At 39.9% G+C, this 21,048-nt stretch overlaps 1 pseudogene; it reads left to right on the forward strand.

The window, feature by feature from the left end:
- The first annotated feature begins 17,071 nt into the window (after positions 1 to 17,071).
- LOC128626221 (RAS guanyl-releasing protein 1-like) lies at positions 17,072 to 19,399 on the forward strand (annotated as a pseudogene).
- The last annotated feature ends 1,649 nt before the right edge of the window (positions 19,400 to 21,048 follow it).

The raw sequence follows: 21,048 nt of genomic DNA on the forward strand, positions 1-21,048 counted from the left end.
TTCTTCTGCTCTGGGCTGTCTTTGTTGTTGTTCCTCGTGTTCTTGCAGGTGTAGGGTTAGGTTGTTTGTTTGAAATGTTTCCATCTTCTTTAGGTAGGCCTGTATTGCTATAAACTTCCCTCTCAGGACTGCCTTTGCTGTGTCCCATAAGTTTTAGGTTGTTCTGAGACCATTTTCATTTGTTTCCAGAAACGTTTTGATTTCTTCCCTAATTTCATCCTTGACCCATTCGTTGTTTAATAGCATACCATACACTTTCCATGATTTTGGGGGTTTTGGGTTTTTTCCTTTGGGGTTGGTTTCCAGTTTCAGTCCCTTGTGGTCAGAGAAAATGCTTGGTATGATTTGAATATTCTTGAATTTGTTGAGGCTTGTTTTGTGTCCTATCATGTGGTCTATCTTTGAGAATGTTCCATGTACATTGTAAAAGAATGTGTATTTAGCTTCTTTGGGATGAAGGGCTCTATATATATCAGTTAGGTCCATTTCATCAAGGATGTTGTTTAATGCCGCAATATCTTTGTTGATAATTTGTTTGGAAGATCTGTCCATTTTTGATAGTGGCTTGTTAAAATTACCTACTATAATTGTGTTGCTGTCTCTATCTTTCTTGAAGTCCTCTAAGATTTTCTTGATATATTTGGGTGCTCCTATGTTCGGTGCATATATATTTACGATGTTAATGTCTTCTTGGTGGATTCTTCCCTTGAGTGTTATGAAGTGACCTTCTGAGTCTTTCTCTATGGCCCTTTTTTAGAAATCTATTTTGTCAAATATGAGAACTGCTACCCCAGCGTTTTTTTATTGTCCATTTGCTTGGAAAATTTGTTTCCAGCCTTTCACTTTTAGTATGTGATGGTCTTTTGTCCTGAGGTTGGTCTCTTGTAGGCAGTATGTATGTGGCTCATGCTTATTTATCCATGCAGCTATTCTGTGTCTTCTGATTGGAGCATTTAATCCATTTATGTTTAAGGTTATTATTGGTAGGTACTTATTCATTGCCATTTTTATACCTGTGTTCCTCTCTGTCTCCCTCTTATCCTTCCTTCCGTTAAAGAAGTCCTTTTAGTATATCCTGTAGGGCCGGCTTGGTGGCAGCAAATTCTTTTAGACTTCTTTTGTCTTGGAAGCTCTTTATTTGGCCATGTATCTTGATTGAGAGCCTTGCTGGGTAAAGTAACCTTGGTTGTAGGTCTCTGGTTCTCATTACTTGGAATATTTCTTGCCATTCTCTTCTTGCTTGAAGTGTTTCAATTGAGAAGTCAGTAGCTAACCTTATTGGGGCTCCCTTGCATGTTACTTCTTTTTTCTCCCTTGTTGCCTTAAAGATTCTCTTTTTGTCTTGGAATTTTGCCATTTTGATGATGATGTGTTTTGAAGTGTGCTTCCTTGGGTTCCTCTTGATTGGGACTGTGTGTGATTCTGGATTTGTGTGACTTTTTCTCTCATCAAGTTAGGGAAATTTTTTCTCATTACTCTTTTGAATATGTTTTCTATCCCTTGTTCTTCTTCTTCTCCTTCTGGTATTCCTATTATTCAGATATTATTATGTTTCATATTGTCTTGCATTTCTCTTAATCACCTCTTCATTCTTTCTGAGCCTCTTTTCCCTTTCCTGTTCTTTCTGTGAGATGCTTTCTACTTTGTCCTCCAACTCACTAATTCGATCTTCTGTCTCATCTACCCTATTTTTAATGCTTTCTACTGTTTTTTTCAATTCAGAAATTGTATTCTTCATTTCCTCTTTGCCCTTGTTGATAGTTTTCATTTCCTTTTTCATATTGATGTAGTTCGTGGTGATATAGTTATAGCTCCCCTGTAGTTTCTGGTAGCTCATTGTGACCTCTGTGAACTTCCTGATAACCAGTGCTTTGAATTCAGTATCTGATAGTTGACTTGCCTCTATTTCATCTAACATTCTTTCTGAGGGTTCCTCCTTCCCTTTCATTTGGGGATTGTTTCTTTGTCTTCCCATTGTTTGTGACACTCTTCTTGTTAGTCTCAGCTTCTTAGATTGATCTGTTTTGACTCCCTGGGGTTATGGTGTGCACTTCTGTGGTGGAATGCCTGTGAATTTCAGTGGTGCAGTCTCTTTCGGTTATCCTGTCATTCTCTGCTTCTGCCTACTCAAATATGCAGCAACTTGTGGCTTCTCTCCTACAGCAAAGTGAAATTTGTCTCTCTGACTCTACTATTGGGAGGCCTCTTCTATGGGTCCAACTGTGGTCTTTGCGAATTTTCAAGTTGATTGTGACTCTTGTGGGTAAAAGAAAGAAAAGACAAGGAAAGAAATAAAAGGAAGAAAAAAAAGTAGGGGAATGGAAGAAAGAGTAACAGGTTTAGAAAGAAAAGAAGAAGGAATAAAACAGAAAATCTGAGAAAAGAAGACAAAAGTATCAAAAGATGAAACCGTAATAAAATTTAAAAGAGATAACAGATTACTTTTAAAAAGCAAAAAAATAAAGAAAAGGAATGGAAAACTAAAGAAAAGTAAAAAGAAGAATAAAAATAAAATAAAGTAAAATAAAATAAAATAAAGAGGAAAAAACCCAAAAACAACAACAAAAAGGAAACGTCACTTGTTGGTTTCAAACTAGCTGAACCGGTTTTTCTGGCTGCAGTTGGCTGAGGGTCGATTGCTGTGATTTTTCTGCCAGCCCTCACACAGGAGCCAGACACTTGGCACCTCTCCCAAGCTCCCTACAATGGGGAACTAGGACTTCCTCACAGTGCTCCCCTCCCAGGGGTTACTGCCATGGACTGCTTTGAGGTGCTTGCGAGCGCCTGGCTGGCCTAGTTGCTTGGGTCCCTCGGGATTGAGCACAGACCTGCCCCCATTCTGTGGGGAAGCTCTAGGCCCTCTGCCCAATCTCGGGTTCACTGCCAAGCTGGGTGTGGAGCAGACCAGGCTCTTGTGTCTATTGGATTCAGAGCCCCACACTGTACCTATCAGATCTCCTGGGCTGGCAACCACAGAGTCCTTGCTTGGGGCCCTTTGTCCTCAGCACCTTCTCTGCAAATGCTATCAAACAAGTGTCTCCTGGCACCCCACCTTGCTTGGCCAGAAAGGGAGAGGGTTGAGCGTCTCAGCTTTTTCCCCAAGACCCCTCGGAGCCTGGGGCTTCCAGATAGTCTGAGGGGGGTGGACTGGAAGCCGGGAGCTGATCTGAGGACTGGGAACCGACCTAGAAACTCTGTGCACATGTCATGGTATGCTGTGTGGTGTGTACTGATCCCCCAAACTATGCGCGGGCTGAAAACCCTTCTGCTCCTGTGTTTATCTGGGTCCCCTGGCCAACCTCGGCTGAAAAATCTTAGGGAGGGAGCAGCTCAGGGAACCTGTCTGGGTGCTGAACACTGTCCCAGGTGCCTTCAGGCACTCGCCCAGACACACTGCGCACCAGGTGCTGGACCCCCAAACTGTGCTCAGGCTGAAATCCCCTCTGCTCCTCTCTGTTTGGTCCACTTGGCCTGTCCTGGCAGAAAAATCCAAGGGTGGGAGCATCTCAGGGGACCAGTCTGGGTGCTGGACTTGTCTCAGGCACTGTCAGGCACTTTCCCAGATACGCTGCACGTAGGGCGCTTGGTCCCCCGAACTGTGCAGAGGCTGAAATCCCTTCCACTCCTCTTTGCCTGGGCCACTTGTCTGCCCTAGCCAAAAAATCCCAGGGAGGGAGCCTTCCGGGTGCTTAATGTTGGCCCAGGCGCCATTGGGCACTTGCTCCAGGCGCTGGTCCCCCAACCATGCACCGGCGGAGATCCCTGCTGTTCCTCTTTGCTCCTTCCCCAAGACTACTGTACCGGTGCTGTGTCCCTACCATCTGGTTCCTCCATGACTGTCGAGGTTTCTGGTCCCTTGTTTTCATATATGGTTGGCAACTGCTGGCTTGCTGGCTTCTCCTCCTCCCATCGAACAGATTTCTCTCCCTTTTGTACTAGGAACTGGTATCTGCTCCGTTCTACTCCATCGCCATCTTGAAAGCCTCTCTTTATTTTTTTACAATCTTTTATTTCTTTTCTTTCTGTTTAGTTTTCTTTGTTTTGTTTGTTGGTTTAATTGCATTGTTTGACTGGCTCTCCTCATTCTTTCATATTGTATTTTAATTTTCCTTCTTTCACTTCACTCATGTGCCAATAACACACTACTCTTGGTCATGTACTTTCTATTCTTGTTATTCAGATCATGTAGTTCTTATCATATTATTGGTGTTCTAGTAATTTTGTAAATAATTGTTGTTACATACAACTGTAAATACCACACAGCACCCCTCCCAGATCTTAGAACATTTCACTGTTTTCCCAAGATTTATTACTGTTGTGGTTAACCCTATTGTTTCATATACTATGCCTACTTTCTATCCTTTACTCTCACTTTATCTTATCATCTAACCTCATAGAAGTGCTCAGCTTTCTGGATTCAGCTCACAATTTTCTACCCTCTAACAAGAGCCTTATTTCTTTTTCAGCTTTTATAAAAAGTGGCTAGTTGAGTGAAATATCTTGGTTAATGCTATAATTATCCAAAGGACCTCCTATGTCTTCTGTACTTGTTAGTACTTTAAATCCCATACAATTCTCTCCCACTGCCTTAACCCATTTTGCCTTCCCCCTGCCACTGATCACATCCAAGATTAGGTGGGAGCTGTGAACACCAATACACATGCTGGAGGAGAGAACCCACCAATGAAGGAAAAAACAACAGATAAAAACCCAAACAAGAGAGCTCACACAGACGATAGGGCAACCCTAGAGCATCCAGACAAGGAGATCAAAGAGACCACACCATTGAATCCCATAGAATTCTACCATAGAAATTCACTCTACAAAGAAAAATAGCAAAGTAGATAATCAAGAAGCACAAAAAAAAAGAGTCACTTAAGATGGGGAGACAAAAAAACAACCCTGCAATGAAAAGGAATGGAAGACTTCTCACTAATAGAGATAAATGAAATGGAGGCAAGCAAACTATCAGATATAGAATTCAAAATGATGGTTATAAGGATGCTCAAGGAACTCACAGAAAACTACAAAGAACAGAGTGAAAACTAAAACAGTGTGGAAAAAAATAGAAACTGTAAATAACAATAAAGTATAAATGAAAGGTATAACTTCTGAAATAAAACACACACACAGACACACACACACACACACACACACACACACGAGGGAGTTACACTCTACCTGGATGAAGCAGAGGAATGAATGAATTAATGAGCTGGAAGACAAGGGAGAAAGAAACCGCAGGTAGAGCAGCTGCTTGAAAAATGACTCAAAAATATGAAGATAGCTTAAGGGAACTCCAAGCAAACATGAAACACAACAACATTCAAATCATAGGAATATAAGAAGAAGAAAAGAAACAAGTGATAAATACCCTGTTTAAAAAAATAATGACAGAGAATTTCCCAAGCCTGGAGAGGGAAAAAAAACCCTCAAGTTCATGAAGCCCAATGAAGATGAACCCAAAGAGGTCTACTCCAAGATACATCAAGATTAAAACACCAAGTTTTAAAGACAAAGAGAGAATCTAAAAATCAGCAAGGTAGAAACAAGAAGTAACATACAAAGAAGTTCTGAAGAGACTAGCAACTATTTTCTTAATAGAAAAACTACAAGTCAGGAGACAAAGGCAAGAAATATTCCACATAATGAAAATCAAAGGCTTGAAACCAACATTACTTTGCCTAGAGACAATCTCAATTAAAATGGAAGGCAAAATAAGAAATTTCCCAGACAATAGAAGCCTCAAAGAATACACCTCCACCAAACCAGCACTACAAGGCATGCTAAAGGGACTTCTACAAGAAGAAGAAAAAGAGTTAGAGAGAGGAACACAGGTATGAGATGGTAAAAATGAATAAGAACCTGTCAATAATAACCTTAAATGTTAGTTATTTAAATGCAGCAATAAAAAGACTGAATTGATAAGAGGTAGCTGAATGGATAAGAAAACATAATCCACACATACGCTGCCTACAAGAGACCCACATCAGAAAAAGAGACTTGCACAGGCTGAAAGTGAAGGGTTGGAAAATAATATTCTATGGAAATAGGGAAAAAAGCAGGAGTAGCAAACTTATATACGATAAAATAGACTTTAAAACAAAAGGCATAGAAATATACACTGAAGGACACTGCATAGTACTCAAGGGAAGAATCTATCAAGAAGACATAAACATGGTAAACATCTATACCCCCAACAGAGGAGGACCCAAATACAGAAGGAAAGTCTTGGAGGACTTCAAGAAAAGACATAGACAGTAACATATGTACACCAGGGGATTTTAAAACCCCACTCTAAAAAATGGATAGATCTTTCAAAAAAATACCAACAAGGATATTGTGGCATTGAAAAAGGTCCTATATCAAATGGACTTAACTAATATATAGAGAGCTTTTCATCACAAAGAAGCAAAATACACATCCTTTTCAAATGAACATGGTACATTTTCAAAGATAGACCACATGATTGGACGCAAAACAAGCCTCAACAAATTCAAGAATATTGAAATCATATCAAGCACTTTCTCTGACCACAAGTGACTGAAACTAGAAACTGACCTCAAGGAAAAAACTCAAAAACACTCAAATCATAGAGATTGAAAGTAAATGGGTCAATAATGAGACCAAGGAAGAAATCAAAAGTTTTCTAGAAACAAACGAAAATGAACTCACATCACTCCAAAACTTATGAGACACAGTGAAGGCAGTCATGAGAGAGACATACATAGTGATACAGGCCAGACTAAAAAGCATAGGTCTGTATCAAATAAACGACCTAATCCTACAAGAACTAGAGAAGCAACAATCAACAACATCCATAGCAAGTAGGAGAAAGATAATAACCAAGATCAGAACATAATTAAATGACATAGAGACTAAAATAATGATCCAGAGGATCAACAAATCCAGGAGCTAGTTTTTTGAAAAGATTAAAAAAATCAACAAGCCAACCCTGGCTGGTGTAGCTCAGTGGATTGAGCATGAGCCTGTGAACCAAAACATCATGGTTTAATTCCCAATCAGGGCACATGCCTGGGTTGCAGGTCAATTCCCAGCAGGGGCCAGTTCCCAGCAGGGGATGCACCGGAAGCAACCATACATTGGTATTTCCTTCCCTTCCCTTCTAAAGATAAATAAATAAAATAAAATAAATAAAGATTAAAAAACTTTAAAAACTATTTTAAAAAAATCAACAAGCCTTTAAGCAGACTCATCAAGGAAAAAAAAGAGAGAAGACCCAAATAAACACAATGAGAAATGAAAGAGGAAGATTACAACTGATACTGCAGAGATACAAAGTATTGTAAGAAATTACTATGAACAACTATATGACAAGAAATTTCAACATCAGTGTGGAAAGGACAAATTTCTAGAAAAATATGGTCTCCCAAAACTGAATGAAGAAAAAGCAGAAAGCCTGAATAGGCCAATAATAGCTGATGAAATCGAAGCAGTAAACAAAAAACATCTGACACAGAAAAGTCCTGGACTGGGTGTTTTCACATGAGAATTTTACAAGACATTTAAAGAAGAGCTAACCTTTATTCTTCACAGATTATTCCAAAAAAATTCAAGAATAGGGAAGACTCCAAAACCCCTTTTATGAAGCCAGCATCACCCTTATTTCAAAATCAGATAATGATACAACAAAGAAAGAAAACTATCGGCCAATATGTTTGATGAACATAGATGAGAAATTCCTCATCAAAATATCGGCAAACCACAACAGGCCCCAGTGGCAGGAAGGGGCAGAGGGAACCACCATTGTCCCTCTCTGACCCTGCCCCCACATACAGAATCACATACCAGCAACTTGGGTGGCTCCACCCTGGTGAACAACTAAGGCTCTGCTCCTCATAAATAACAGGCACAAACAGATCAAAACATGGCTCAAGAACAACTCAGAGCCCCAGAGCTGATAAATCTAAGCAAGGAAGAAATAGCCAAACTTTCAGACGCACAGTTCAAAACACTGGTGATCAGGATGCTCACAGAACTGGTTGATTTTAGTCACAAATACATATGAAGGCTAAACTAATTGAAATGAAGGGAAACACACTGGAAACCAATAGTAATGGAAAGGAAACTGGGACTCAAATCAATGCAGTGGACCAGAAAGAAGGAAAAAATGACCAAACAAAAGGATGAAGAAACAAGAATTCAAAAAAAGGAGGAGAGGCTTAGGAACCTTCAGGAATGTCTTTAAACGTTCCAACATCCGAATTATAGGGGTACCAGAAGGGGGAAAGGCACAGCCACCAGTGGAAAACTTATTTGAACAAATAATAAAGGAGAATTTCCCCAATCTGGCAAAGGAAACAGACTTCCAGGAAATCCAGGAAGCTCAGAGAGTACCAAAGAAGTTGGACCCAAGAAGGAACACACCCAGGCACATCATCATTACATTAGCCAAGATTAAAATGAAGGAGAGAATCCTAGAAGCAGCAAGAGCTAAGGGGACAGTCACCTACAAAGGAGTTCCCATCAGTCTGTCAGCTGATTTCTCAAAAGAGACCTTACAGGCAAGAAGGGGCTGAAAAGAAGTATTCCAAGTCATGAAATTCAAAGGCCTACATCCAAGATTGATCTATCCACCAAAGCTTTCATTTAGAATGGAAGGGCAGATAAAGTGCTTCTCAGATAAGATCAAATTCAAGGAGTTCATCACCACGAAGCCCTTATTATATGAAATGTTAAAGGGACTTACCTAAGAAAAAGAAGATAAAAAAGATGGACAGTGAAAGGACAGCAAACTCACAGTTATTGAGAACCACACCTAAAACAAAAGGAAACTAAGAGGATAGCTAGATCAGGAGCAGAACCATAGAAATGAAGATCACATGGAGGGTTAGCAACCGGAGAGTGGGAGAAGGAGAAGGGGGGAGAAGGTACAGAAAATAAGTAGCATAGTGGTAGGTAGAAAATAGATAGGGGGAGGGCAAGAATAGTATGGGAAATATAGAATCTAAAGAACTTGAGACACGTGGTCATAAACTAAAGGGGAAGGAATGGTGGGGGAGGGAGTGTGCAGGGTGGAGGGGAATGAAGGGGGGAATAGAACAACTGTAATGGCATAATCAATAAAATATATTTTTAAAAATAATAAATAAATAAAAATTTTAAAAAATGTCATAGTCAGTGGGAAAAAAATTTGGGCAAAAGTATTGAACAGACACTTCTCTGAGGGGGACAAACAGGGGGCCCAGAGACATGTCAAAAGATATCAACATCACTAACTGTCAGAGGGATGCAAATTAAAACCTCAATGAGATACCACCTTACACCAGTGAGAATGGCCATCATCAACACACAACAAGTGTTGGAGAGGATGTGGAGAAAAGGGAACCCTAGAGCACTGTTGATGGGAATGTAGATTGGTGAAGCCACTGTAGAAAACAGCATGGAATTTTCTCAGAAAACTAAAAATGGAAGTACCTTTTGACCCTGCTATTCCACTGCTGGGATTATACCGTAAGAATACTGAAAAACCAATGAAGAAGAACCTATGCACTCCAACGTTCATAGCAATACAATTCACAATAGTTAAGTGCTGGAAGCAACCTAAGTATCCATAAGTAAATGAATTGATCAAAAAACTATGTTACATTTACACAATGGAATACTACACAGCAGAAAGAGACTAGGAACTCCTACCCTTCATGACAGCATGGATGAATCTGCAAAGCATTATGGTAAGTGAAACTAGCCAAGCTGTGAAAGAGAAGTATCACAAGATCTCACCTATAAGTGTAACCTAATGATCAAAACAAAAAAAGCAAGTAAAATGCTAACAGAGGCACTGAAATAAAGAACATTGAAAGAAAGACTAATTTATTATTACTCTCTGAGTAATGAGGGAGGAGGAGGGAGATGGATAATAGGGAATAATGGGGCAAGGCATCAAGGAACATGTAGGAAGGACACATGGGCAAAGCCAAAGGAGGTGGGTTGGAATGTGGGAGGCAGAGATGAGTGGGGCAACAGGGTATGATGGATGAAAAGGAGATAAATATACTTCAACAACAATAAAAATAATAATAAAAATAAAAATAAATAAGAATGCAATTATCAAAAAATATACTGTATTAAATAAATTGTATTTTTAAAATACAACCCAAAAAAGAATCCTGAGATACCAATTCATGAGAACTTATGCACTCCAATGTTCATAGCTGCATTATTTATAATAGCCAAGTGTTTGAAACAGCCTAAAATGCCCATCAGTAAATATATGGATCAAAAAACCGTGGTAGATTTACACAATCGAATACTATGCAGGAGAAAGAATAATTCCTACCATTTGCAACAACATGGATGGAATCATAAAATATTTTGATAAATGAAATAAGCCATGTGATGAAAGACAAATAGCATATGATCTCACCTATAAGTGGAACCTACTCAACAAAAAGAACATGCGAGCAAAATAGAAACAGAGACATGGAAATAAAGAACAAACTGACAGTGACCAGAGGAGAGGAGGAAGAAGAGGACAATGAGTAATGAAGGGGAAGAGTCAAGGAACATGTATAAAAGACACATGGACAAAGTCAATGTGGGGGAGGATTGAATGTGGAAGATGGGGAAGGTAGGTCAGGGGAGAGTAATGGTGGAAAGTAATGAGGAAACTGTAACTGAACAACTATTAACAAAAAATATAATAAAATAAAAGAAGAGAAAAAAGGATGAAAACAGTCTAACAATAAAATGGCACCACATATGTATCTATCAATCACCTCAATGTAAATGACTTAAATGCTCCAACCAAAGGCATAGGGTAGATGAATAAGAAAACACAGCCATATATATGCTGCCTCCAAGAGACCCATCTCAGGTCAAAAGATACACAGAAACTACAGTGATGGAAAAAGATATTTCATGCAGGACTTACATCTGACAAAACAGACTTCAAAACCAAGGCTATATATAGTAAGAGACAAAGAAGAACACTATACAATGAAAAGGACAATACATAATGATAAAATCCAACAAGAAGATATAACCCAAGTAAACATTTACACACCCAACATAGGAGCACCTAAACATTTGAAGCAAATCTTGATGGACATAAAGGGAGAGATAGATAGAAATATAGTCATAGTACAGAATTTCAACACCACATTGACTTTACTGAATAGATCTTCCACACAGAAAAGCCACAAAGATATAGCAGCCTTAAAAGACACACTAGATCAAATGGATTTAATTAATATCTTCAGAGCATTGCACCCCAAAGCAGCAAAATACACATACTTTTCAAGTGCATATGAAACGTTTTCTAGGAGAGACCACATGTTAGGACACAAAACAAGTCTCAATAAATTTAAGAAGACTGAAATCATATCAAGCATCTTCTCTGACCACAAGCCTATGAAACTAGGAATCAATCACAAGAAGAACAGTAAAAGAAATTTACAAGATCTGTATATGTAAATTAATTTGCAAGTTATACCCACAAAATTCATTTTATTTTTCCTATCCTGTTTTTTAATTTACATATCTGATGTAGCTATAATTAAAAATTAATATATAACGAACTTGTCTTGTGAGGATATTACATGTGAAGTCCCTTTGTAGAAAAAAAAGAGATACTTGAATTGTCTTTGATTTGAATGTTCAACAAGTGAAATTTTTCCACAATGAATATCTTATTTTTCATTTTGAGATTTTATTTTGCTAAGGCAAAATGGAGCTCTAAACTTGTTTATAATGTGTTTGTTGGCTCTTCTGGGGAACAAAATAAAGACATCTGCAAGAAAATAATGACTGAGAACCTTTTTTTTCTGTAAAAAAAAATCAAGCTTCTTTGCTGTCTGTAAAAGGCACTCATTGTTAAACAACAGTACACTCTTATCTATGATGAGATAGCAGCTCCCCCATGAGGCCCCATCCAGAACTGAGAGGGGAAAAACATTAATAAAGATATAAGCAGAATTTTCTAAGATATCACTATCAGATTTTCTCCTTGAATCTAAGGATAAATGTGAGTTTGGAGTGGATAGAAAGGTGAGGGATCTAATCTATCTTTTTTTTAAAGATTTTTAAAAATTTATTTATCTTTAGAGGGGAAGGGAAGGAGAGGGAGAGACACATCAATGTATGGTTGCCTTTCGTGCGTCCCCTGCTGGGAACTGGCCTGCAGGGAACCGGCCTGCAACCCAGGCATGTGCCCTGACTGGGAATCGAACCTCAAATGTCTGGTTCGCAGGCCTGCGCTCAATCCACTGAGCTACACCAGCCAGGGCTTAATCTATCTTTTTGTTGGAAATGATGCTATTCTCTTTTTACTTTAATGCATGAAAATGGTTAAAAAGAAAGTTGTATTCTAATGAAATCATAATAAACATCAGACTCAAACATTTTAAAATTTAGATAATCTAGGACTTCCACCAAGATGGAGGCATAGGTGGATGTGCCGTGCCTTCTCACACAACCAAGTTTAGAGACAACTAAATATTAGCAACAGAAAACACAGCCAGAACACGGAAAATTGAACTTTTCGGAAGTCTGTTAACAACAAATTCTTCAGCCTGACCGGTAAGGGGCAAAAACAGCAGCTGGTGAAGTGGGGTTGACCAGGAAAACTCGGTCAGACGGACTCAGGCACGTGGAATCCAGGCGGGCGGAGTCCAGGCGCAGGGTTGGACCTAGTGAGCGACCCAGCGAGCGACCGTGGGGGGAGACAGCAGGGCAGCAGGGCTGCGTGTTGACTGTGGTCGCCCATTTGTGCGCGGGTGGACAAGCAAGGGAGTGGGCGATTGGACCCGAACCCAGTGGGTCTCCACAGCAAGCGGCAGGGAGAGCGCCACCATTCCCCTGCTCTGACCCCACCTCCACATACAGCGTTATAACCCAGTGACTCTGAGTGGCCCGGCCCAGGTAAACCACCTAAGGCGCTGCTCCTCACCCAGCTGTCTGAAATAGCAGAGGGGCTCGCCATTTCCCCCGCTCTGACCACGCCCCCACATACAGCCTCACAAACCAGCGACCTGGGAATCCAAGGTGCCGCTTCTCACACTTAAAGGGCTAGAACAGACCAAAAATGGCACAAGAAGATCTCAAAGCCCCAGAGCCTATAGATGTAAGTGATGAAGAAATAGCAAAACTCTCAGATGCACAGTTTAAAACACTGGTGATCAGGATCCTCACAGAACTGGTTGATTATAGCCACAAATTAGACAAATATATGAAGGCGAAACTAATTGAAATGAATGGAATTGCACAGGACACCAATAGCAATGAAAAGTAAACTGGGACTCAAATCAATTCAGTGGACCAGAAGGAAGAAAAAAATGACCCAACAGAAAAGAGTCAAGAAGCAAGAATTCAAAGAAATGAGGAGAGTCTTAGGAACCTCCAGGACATCTTTAAACGCTCCAACATCCGAATTATAGGGGTACCAGAAGGGGGAAAGGCACAGCCACCAGTGGAAAACTTATTTGAACAAATAATAAAGGAGAATTTCCCCAATCTGGCAAAGGAAACAGACTTCCAGGAAATCCAGGAAGCTCAGAGAGTCCCAAAGAAGTTGGACCCAAGAAGGAACACACCAAGGCACATCATAATTACATTAGCCAAAATCGAAATGAAGGAGAGAATACTAGAAGCAGCAAGAGCTAAGGGGACAGTCACCTACAAAGGAGTCCCCATCAGACTGTCAGTGGATTTCTCAAAAGAGACCTTACAGGCAAGAAGGGGCTGGAAAGAGGTATTCCAAGTCATGAAATCCAAAGACCTACAACCAAGATTGCTCTATCCAGCAAAACTTTCATTTAGAATGGAAGGACAGATAAAGTGCTTCTAAGATAAGATCAAATTCAAGGAGGTCATCATCACCAAGCCCTTATTATATGAAATGTTAAAGGGACTTATCTAAGAAAAAGAAGTTAAAGAAACATGAACAGTGAAAGGACAACAAACTCACAGTTATTAACAACCACACCTAAAAGGAAAGCAAACTAAAAGGATAGCTAGATCAGGAGTGGAAACATAGAAATGAAGATCTCAAGGAGGGTTAGCAACAGGGGAGTGGGGGGAGAAGGGGGGAGAAGGTACAGAAAATAAGTAGCATAGATAGTAGATAGAAAATAGATGGGGGGGCAAGAATAGCATGGGAAATATAGAATCTAAAGGACTTGAGACACATGGTCATAAACTAAAGGGGGGTAATGGTGGGGATGGGGGGGTAGGGTGGAGGGGAATGAAGGGGGGAATAGAACAACTGTAACAGCATAATCAATAAAAAATTAAAAAAACAGTCATTAACATTTGAAATTAATCAATTCACAAACATTCTCTAAATGATGATGTTTCTGTTACTCAAAGAAATCTATGGTGATAATATTATTCTCAATTTTGAGCTAGAAGACATTATCCATGATTGGAAAGCAGAAAAGTTTAAGTGATTCTAGGCAAAGACCCTAGGATTAAATCGGATGGTGTCTCTGAATTCATTACAGAGGAAGACATGTAACTTCTCTGATTAACAACAATCTTTTACCATTTGCTCCCCTGATTCCAACCCCTTCTATATTTTCTGGAAAGTTCTCTACCCATTTTCTTGTCATTCATTCATACAATACATATTTATTGAGTGTCTATGTATGTGCCAAACACTGTTAGAGTTACTGGTGATATACCATGCCTTACAGGTATATATACATGCTAATGCTTGTATATATACCTGTAAAACACTGTTACTAGTTTCAATGTCCTCTAACTAAAGATTATCAGTAGATGAATAAGTTGCATTTATTACTCATTCCAGTGGGGTATAACACATACTGTGGGGTTTATTACTCATTGCAATGGGGCAGAACACATACCATGGGGAACTATGGGTTATTCCAGTAAGAGTGTATTAAAATGACTTATTACAGGATTCAGATTTAGTTGATCTAAAAAGTAGGGCTTCACTCTGGACTGGATGCTGTCAGAAAACATGGGTAATTTCATAATTGAGTATTTCTGTAAATCTTATGTATATGGTGGACAGACTAGAGTGGAAATAAAGCCATAATTAATAAAGAAGTATGGGCCACACATTTTAGCAAAAAGAGAAGGATGTTTGGTATTTTGTGGGTGGTACAGTATCCTTGTTTTTACCGGGGCTTAGACAAAATTATGAAGTAAACTTGTTTTACTTAACTTTATTATGTTCTCAGAATAACGTTCCCTCATGTTGGTATTCTGTGAGATTGTTTATGTCCAACAGATTATATTAGGTCAGATATCAGGGGTTGCTTTTTAAATTGTTTTTCTCATTGGTATCACCTATTTTAATTCTTGTCTTCTTCTGATTCATCTTCCATAGGTCAGCCAAGAGAACCCCAATCTAAATCACAAAACTGATTTTATCTTATCTAAAGTCCTTCAAGTCTTTTCCTAAAACCCTGCCAGACATAACCCTTGCTTCCTTTGAGAGAGCATGTTGCCACTGCCATCATGAAGACACATATATTCTGTCTTGTTACATTGCAGTTATTTATTTTGACTAAGTATACGACCCTCACCACATTCTAAGTTTTCAATATTATGAAAGATGTCTGTCAGGTATTGCTTCAAAGTCATACCAGTTTTATTGAAATCATGAGAACATAGGCTATATTTGTATTGCTAATACATCAACTGATAATAAATATATTTTAAAGACTGATATATTTAGATCCCAAACCAACAAATTGTGTTAAATTATCATCAGAGATATTTTCACTCATTAAGCAGATTCCAAATGATGCTGAGATACGAATTCATCAAGTTGAGCTAAGCACATTCATCCCTATCTTCTAGGAATTTACAGTGTAATATAAACAATCTAGATCAAGACATACATATTAAGTAGGTATTAAGTAAATACACATTAAAATTAAGCATGTTATGTTCACACCAAATAACAAGTTAAGAGTAGTAACAAGGAAAGCAAGAATTATAAGGTTTTCATATTGGAGGACAAGTAACTATCAACCTATATTTTAAGGAGTGATGATAGCTTTGTTAGTGCCAGCAGACAGGCCAATGTTTAGGGTAATAGGCCAATGGCCATGTGTTTTGGTAGAGAGCAGAGGAACATGTGTGAAGGTTAGCATGGGTCCTGCAGGTAGGCAAGCAACAAGCAAGATAGATATTATTAGAAGTTTCCCTGATAGTGGCATGGAATCCCTCTGGCTACTGCTGTTTGGACCCAGACCTGTGGTTCAGAACTCAGTGTCTACCATATGAGAAGTTGGCCTGCCTGAGTCAGGCTGGCCTCTTTTAGAACTGAATGTCTTTTAGTGCAAATTTGGAAATAGTTTCATGAGTTTGTATATTTGCTTGCCCAAACTGAGGAATAGTGTTTCATAGCATCCACTGCAGAGATCCAACTGCAACCCTCAATCTGCAGAAACTTCATTAGAAGAGCCCTGTCACTGTCTAATAGTGGTGCATGGCTCAAAAAAGGCCTCAACTTGGGGAAATTTTAGAAGATGGAATCAGAACTGATCTTTTTGTGAAAGTAGTTGTTACATTCAATAAGTATTGATCCCCTATCATGGACATGGTACTGTATTCAATTCTAAAAAATGCGATGATAAAAAAGACAAAGTTCTGGCTTTCAAGGAACTTACAATCTATTAGAAGAAATAAGGCAAACACACAAACAGCTACCAAACAAAGTTTGATGTAAAGAGTATCAGCTAAGAGGTGAGGGAAAAATCTTGTGGAGGTTCAAAAAATGAGAAAGTACATCAAGCTGGGAGAATAAGAAGGTTCTGCAGATGAGGGTACTTTTTAAACTAGGCTTTAGAGCAATTTTAATAGCCAACACAGTTCTGAATCTCCTAAGGAAAGTCCAATTTAGGTGTGAAAGTAAGACCCATGGAATGGAATAAATTCATCTCAGGAAAGATGAGATTAGCAAAGAGGATAAAACCCTAAGGAAACTGGAGAGCAGCAGGTGGGCAGCCTGGAGGCAGAGAGGCCCTGGGCAAAGGGACAGGCTGGAGGCAGCAGGGGCAGTGGAGGTGGTGATGTGATATGCCCCACTGAGCCCATCTAGCTGTACAAGGTGAAGCGACTCACCAGTGCGGCCATGACCATGGCCATAGGTACCCTGGGCAAGGAGAAAGAGGCTCCTCAGAAACCTTCCCATAGCTGCAGAACTGCCCCTGAAGCAAAACTAGAGGTAGACAGCCAGCAGCCCCATCCCCTCCCGTCCCAGCTGGCCCAGATCACCCAGTTCTGAACAATGGTACCTCTGGGACATTTGGCCAAAGAAGCCAGCCTGGACAATCTCATCTATAGCTGCATTCAGTCCTTTGATGCAGATGGAAACCTACGTCGAAGTAACCAGCTGTTGCATGTCATGCTGACCATGCATTGAATTATCATTTCCTCTGCTGAGCTGCTCCGAAAAGTAATTGCCCCATATAAGGAGGCCTTGGCAAAGAATTCACCAGGGCTTTGCCTGAAGATTTGCTATTTTGTGAGGTATTGGATAACAGAGTTCTGGATCATGTTTAAGACAGACGCCAACTTGCCAAACACTATGGAGGAGTCTCAGGAACTGGTGAAAGCTGAGGGGGAGGAGCTACACTGCCGCCTGATCAACACAACTCAAATCAATGCCCATAACTGGTCCAGGAAACTCACTCAAAGGATAAAATTGAACACCAAAAAACGGAAAGTCTCCCTGCTCTTTGACCATCTGGAACCAGAAGAGCTGTCAGGACACCTCACCTACCTTGAGTTCAAATCCTTCTGGTGAATATCCTTCTCTGAGTATCAAAATTACCTGGTGAACAGCTGTATGAAGGAGAACCCCACCATGGAGTGCTTCATAGCCCTGTGCAATGGCATCCCATAGTGGGTGCAGCTGATGGTGCTCAGCTGCCCCATCTTGCAGCTGTGAGCTGAAGTCTTCATCAGGTTCATCCAGGTGGCTCAGGAGCTCCACCAACTACAGAATTTCAATACTTTGATAGCTGTGATAGGAGGCCTATGTTACAGCTCAATCTCCAGGCTCAAGGATACAAGTTCACACGTCCCACATGAAATCAATAAGGTCCTGGGTCAGATGACTGAGCTACTGTCCTCCTGCAGAAACTATGATAACTACCGGCAAGCCTACAGGGAGTGTGCCCACTTCAAGATCCCCATCCTGGGGGTGCACCTCAAGGACCTCATCTCCCTGTATGAAGATACGCCTAACTACCTGGAGGATGGGAAGGTGAATGTCCACAAGCTGCTGGCTCTTTACAATCATATCAACAAACTGGTCCAGCTGTAAGAGGTGGCCTTGCCCTTGGAGCCTTGGAGGCCAACAAGGATTTGGTGCACCTGCTGACATTATCCTCAGATCTCTACTACACTGAGGATGAAATCCATGAGCTTTCTGATGCCTGGGAGCCAAGGAACCACATAGACCCACCACTAACACCTTCAAAGCCACCAGTAGTAGTGGACTGGGACTCTGGAGTATCTCCCAAATCTGACCCAAAGACTATAAGTAAACATGTCCAGAGGATGGTGGATTCTGTCTTCAAGAACTATGATCACAACCAAGATGGATACACTTTTCAGGAAGAATTTGAAAAAATTGCTGTGAGTTTTCCATTTTCTTTCTGTGTGATGGACAAAGACAGGAATTGCCTCACCAGCAGGAACAAGATCACACCGTATTTCATGAGGGCCAGCTCAATCTATTCCAAGGTGGGCCTGGACTGTCCTCACAACTTCCAGGGGACAACCTACCTGAAGCCTACTTGCTGTGACAACTGTTATGGATTTCTCTGGGGAGTGATCAAACAAGGATATCAATGTAAAGACTACGGGATGAACAGTCACAAACAATGCAAAGATCTGGTTGTGTTTGAGTTCAAGAAGCATGCCAAGAACTCAGTAGCTTACACATTCCCTAATGGGGAAGCTGTGGAACAAGGTAAAGAAAGTAGGGATCAGACCATCATGCTCATGGGGGTGTCCTCATAGAAGATCTCTGTTTGGCTAAAGAGGACTGTGACCCACAAGGCCACACAGATGGAATTACTGCTCTGGATTGGCAGTAAGGGCCCTTCTGATCCTTTTGTGCTGTCTTCCCTGTGGAAGACAGGGAAGACAGCCCAAGACACTCTGTATGTGTTTCCATGTCCAACATCTCCCTGTCCCAGCCCAGTCTTGGTTAGTAAGTGGGCTTTAGTAAATTGGAAGAATAAACACTCCCTCATAAAATCAAAGGAGGAGCTCCATCACCTCAGACTCCCAACCTATCAAGAGCTGGAACAAGAAATAAAATGCACTGAAAGCAGACAATGATGTGGTAAAGATCCAACTGAAATATGCACAGAAGAAAATAGAAGGCCTCCAACTTGCAAAAAGCAATCATGTCTTAGCTCGGATAGAACAAGGTAACTGTCCTTAGCCCAGAAACTCAAGGAGCACAATCTGTGGATGGGTGTATCAGAGACCTCATTTCACAAGTTGATTAGCAGAAACACCAGGGAACCTTGGAACGACCAGCTTTTAAAATGGGTACTTAAAAAAGAAAAGCTACTCTTTTTTCCCCAGTATGTGGTATTGTTTTCTCTTCCACTCAGTTGAATCAGAGGGAAGGAAAATTGAAGAATGCAATATTGTTGCCATTCATATCAAAAACTTTTTCCTTTGAAACTAAGAGCAACAGTGTGATAAAAAAAAACATATCTATAGTTTTTTTGACAAGATAGCTTCTATGTAGGCTGCCCTGCTGCTTCTTCCTTAGAACTAAAATCCCTGGAAAATGAATCTGCCTGAAGTTTTCTGTGAACTGTGGGATTTACTTTGTTCCATCCAAAGCTTGCTTATAATATTAGATTTACCTCTTCTACATGCCAGCATTCTTTATTAATCTGCTTCCCAATTCTCTACCTCAAATCTAATCAGTTAGCCTTTCCCCACTCCTTCCTCACTACACTCATACACCTGAGGACGTCTACCTGGAAATGAACTTCTAGAGATGTAGGCACAAATTGTGGGGGGTCTGTTAGACAACATGACATTGTCCAGTCACAGATCAATTCATAGTTTTAGTCTCACAGTCATAATAAAATAAGTAACCAAATTAAGTACCTAAAAACATTGCCAATACCTTCTTACAGATAACTGGCTAATTAGTTAAACATAATGCAAAAACGTTTGTCCTCATATAATCTACAGTGGACATAATTAGGACTCTGGCTGTTGTTTTTAAACAGAGTCTGTTTAGGTCTTTATGTGTCATCTTTACCTTTTTAAAGTATAGTAACTATTTTTAGCTGAATTTGTGCTTATACCACCTTCATTATTAATATTATTTATAAATAAGCTAATTGGATCAGAGCCTTCAATAAGAGCTGACAGAATATACATATGTATATTTATCATGTATATATAATATCAAGCATGCATGTGACTTGGATTTTTTTTCCTCCATAAAAATGTGGAAGTGAATTAAACGACTTTCAGTCATTTACAGAAATTCACAAGTATAAAGTTCAGTTTGTTATAAGGTGAAGAATTTGCTCACAATGTAAATTATATTGCTTGGCAAAATCACAAGTAAGAGGCCTACGGGTTATCTATCAATGAAGGTTAATGATAGATGAGCTAATTTAGTTGTCCAGGCAACTGTTCATAAACTCCTTTGTCAGACTCTATGTCTCTAAAAATTTCATATGATCATTTTCTTTTTCTGTAAGGAGTTGGGGGAGGGGACTTACCTTTCACACTTGGAAAACCTGGTACCAAAATGACTTAAAATTAATGAACAAGTTGAACAATGTGCCAGGAATATAATACCAACAATTAGAAGTTCCAGACCTAAAGCCAACAACACTAAATCTTAATCAGAGTACAAAGTATATATATATATATATATATACAGTGTAGCTTCCTTGGAGAATTCAGATCATTTCAGAAGTTTCTTTGATTAAAGACAGGTTCCAACTTCCGCCAAGATGGAGGCATAGGTGGATGTGCCTTGCCTTCTCACACAACCAAGTTTAGAGACAACTAAATATTAGCAACAGAAAACACAGCCAGAACACGGAAAAT

Source organism: Artibeus jamaicensis, unplaced genomic scaffold (assembly GCF_021234435.1).
Source record: "Artibeus jamaicensis isolate MK-2021 breed Jamaican fruit bat unplaced genomic scaffold, CSHL_Jam_final scaffold_461, whole genome shotgun sequence".
Classification (NCBI taxonomy): domain Eukaryota; kingdom Metazoa; phylum Chordata; class Mammalia; order Chiroptera; family Phyllostomidae; genus Artibeus; species Artibeus jamaicensis.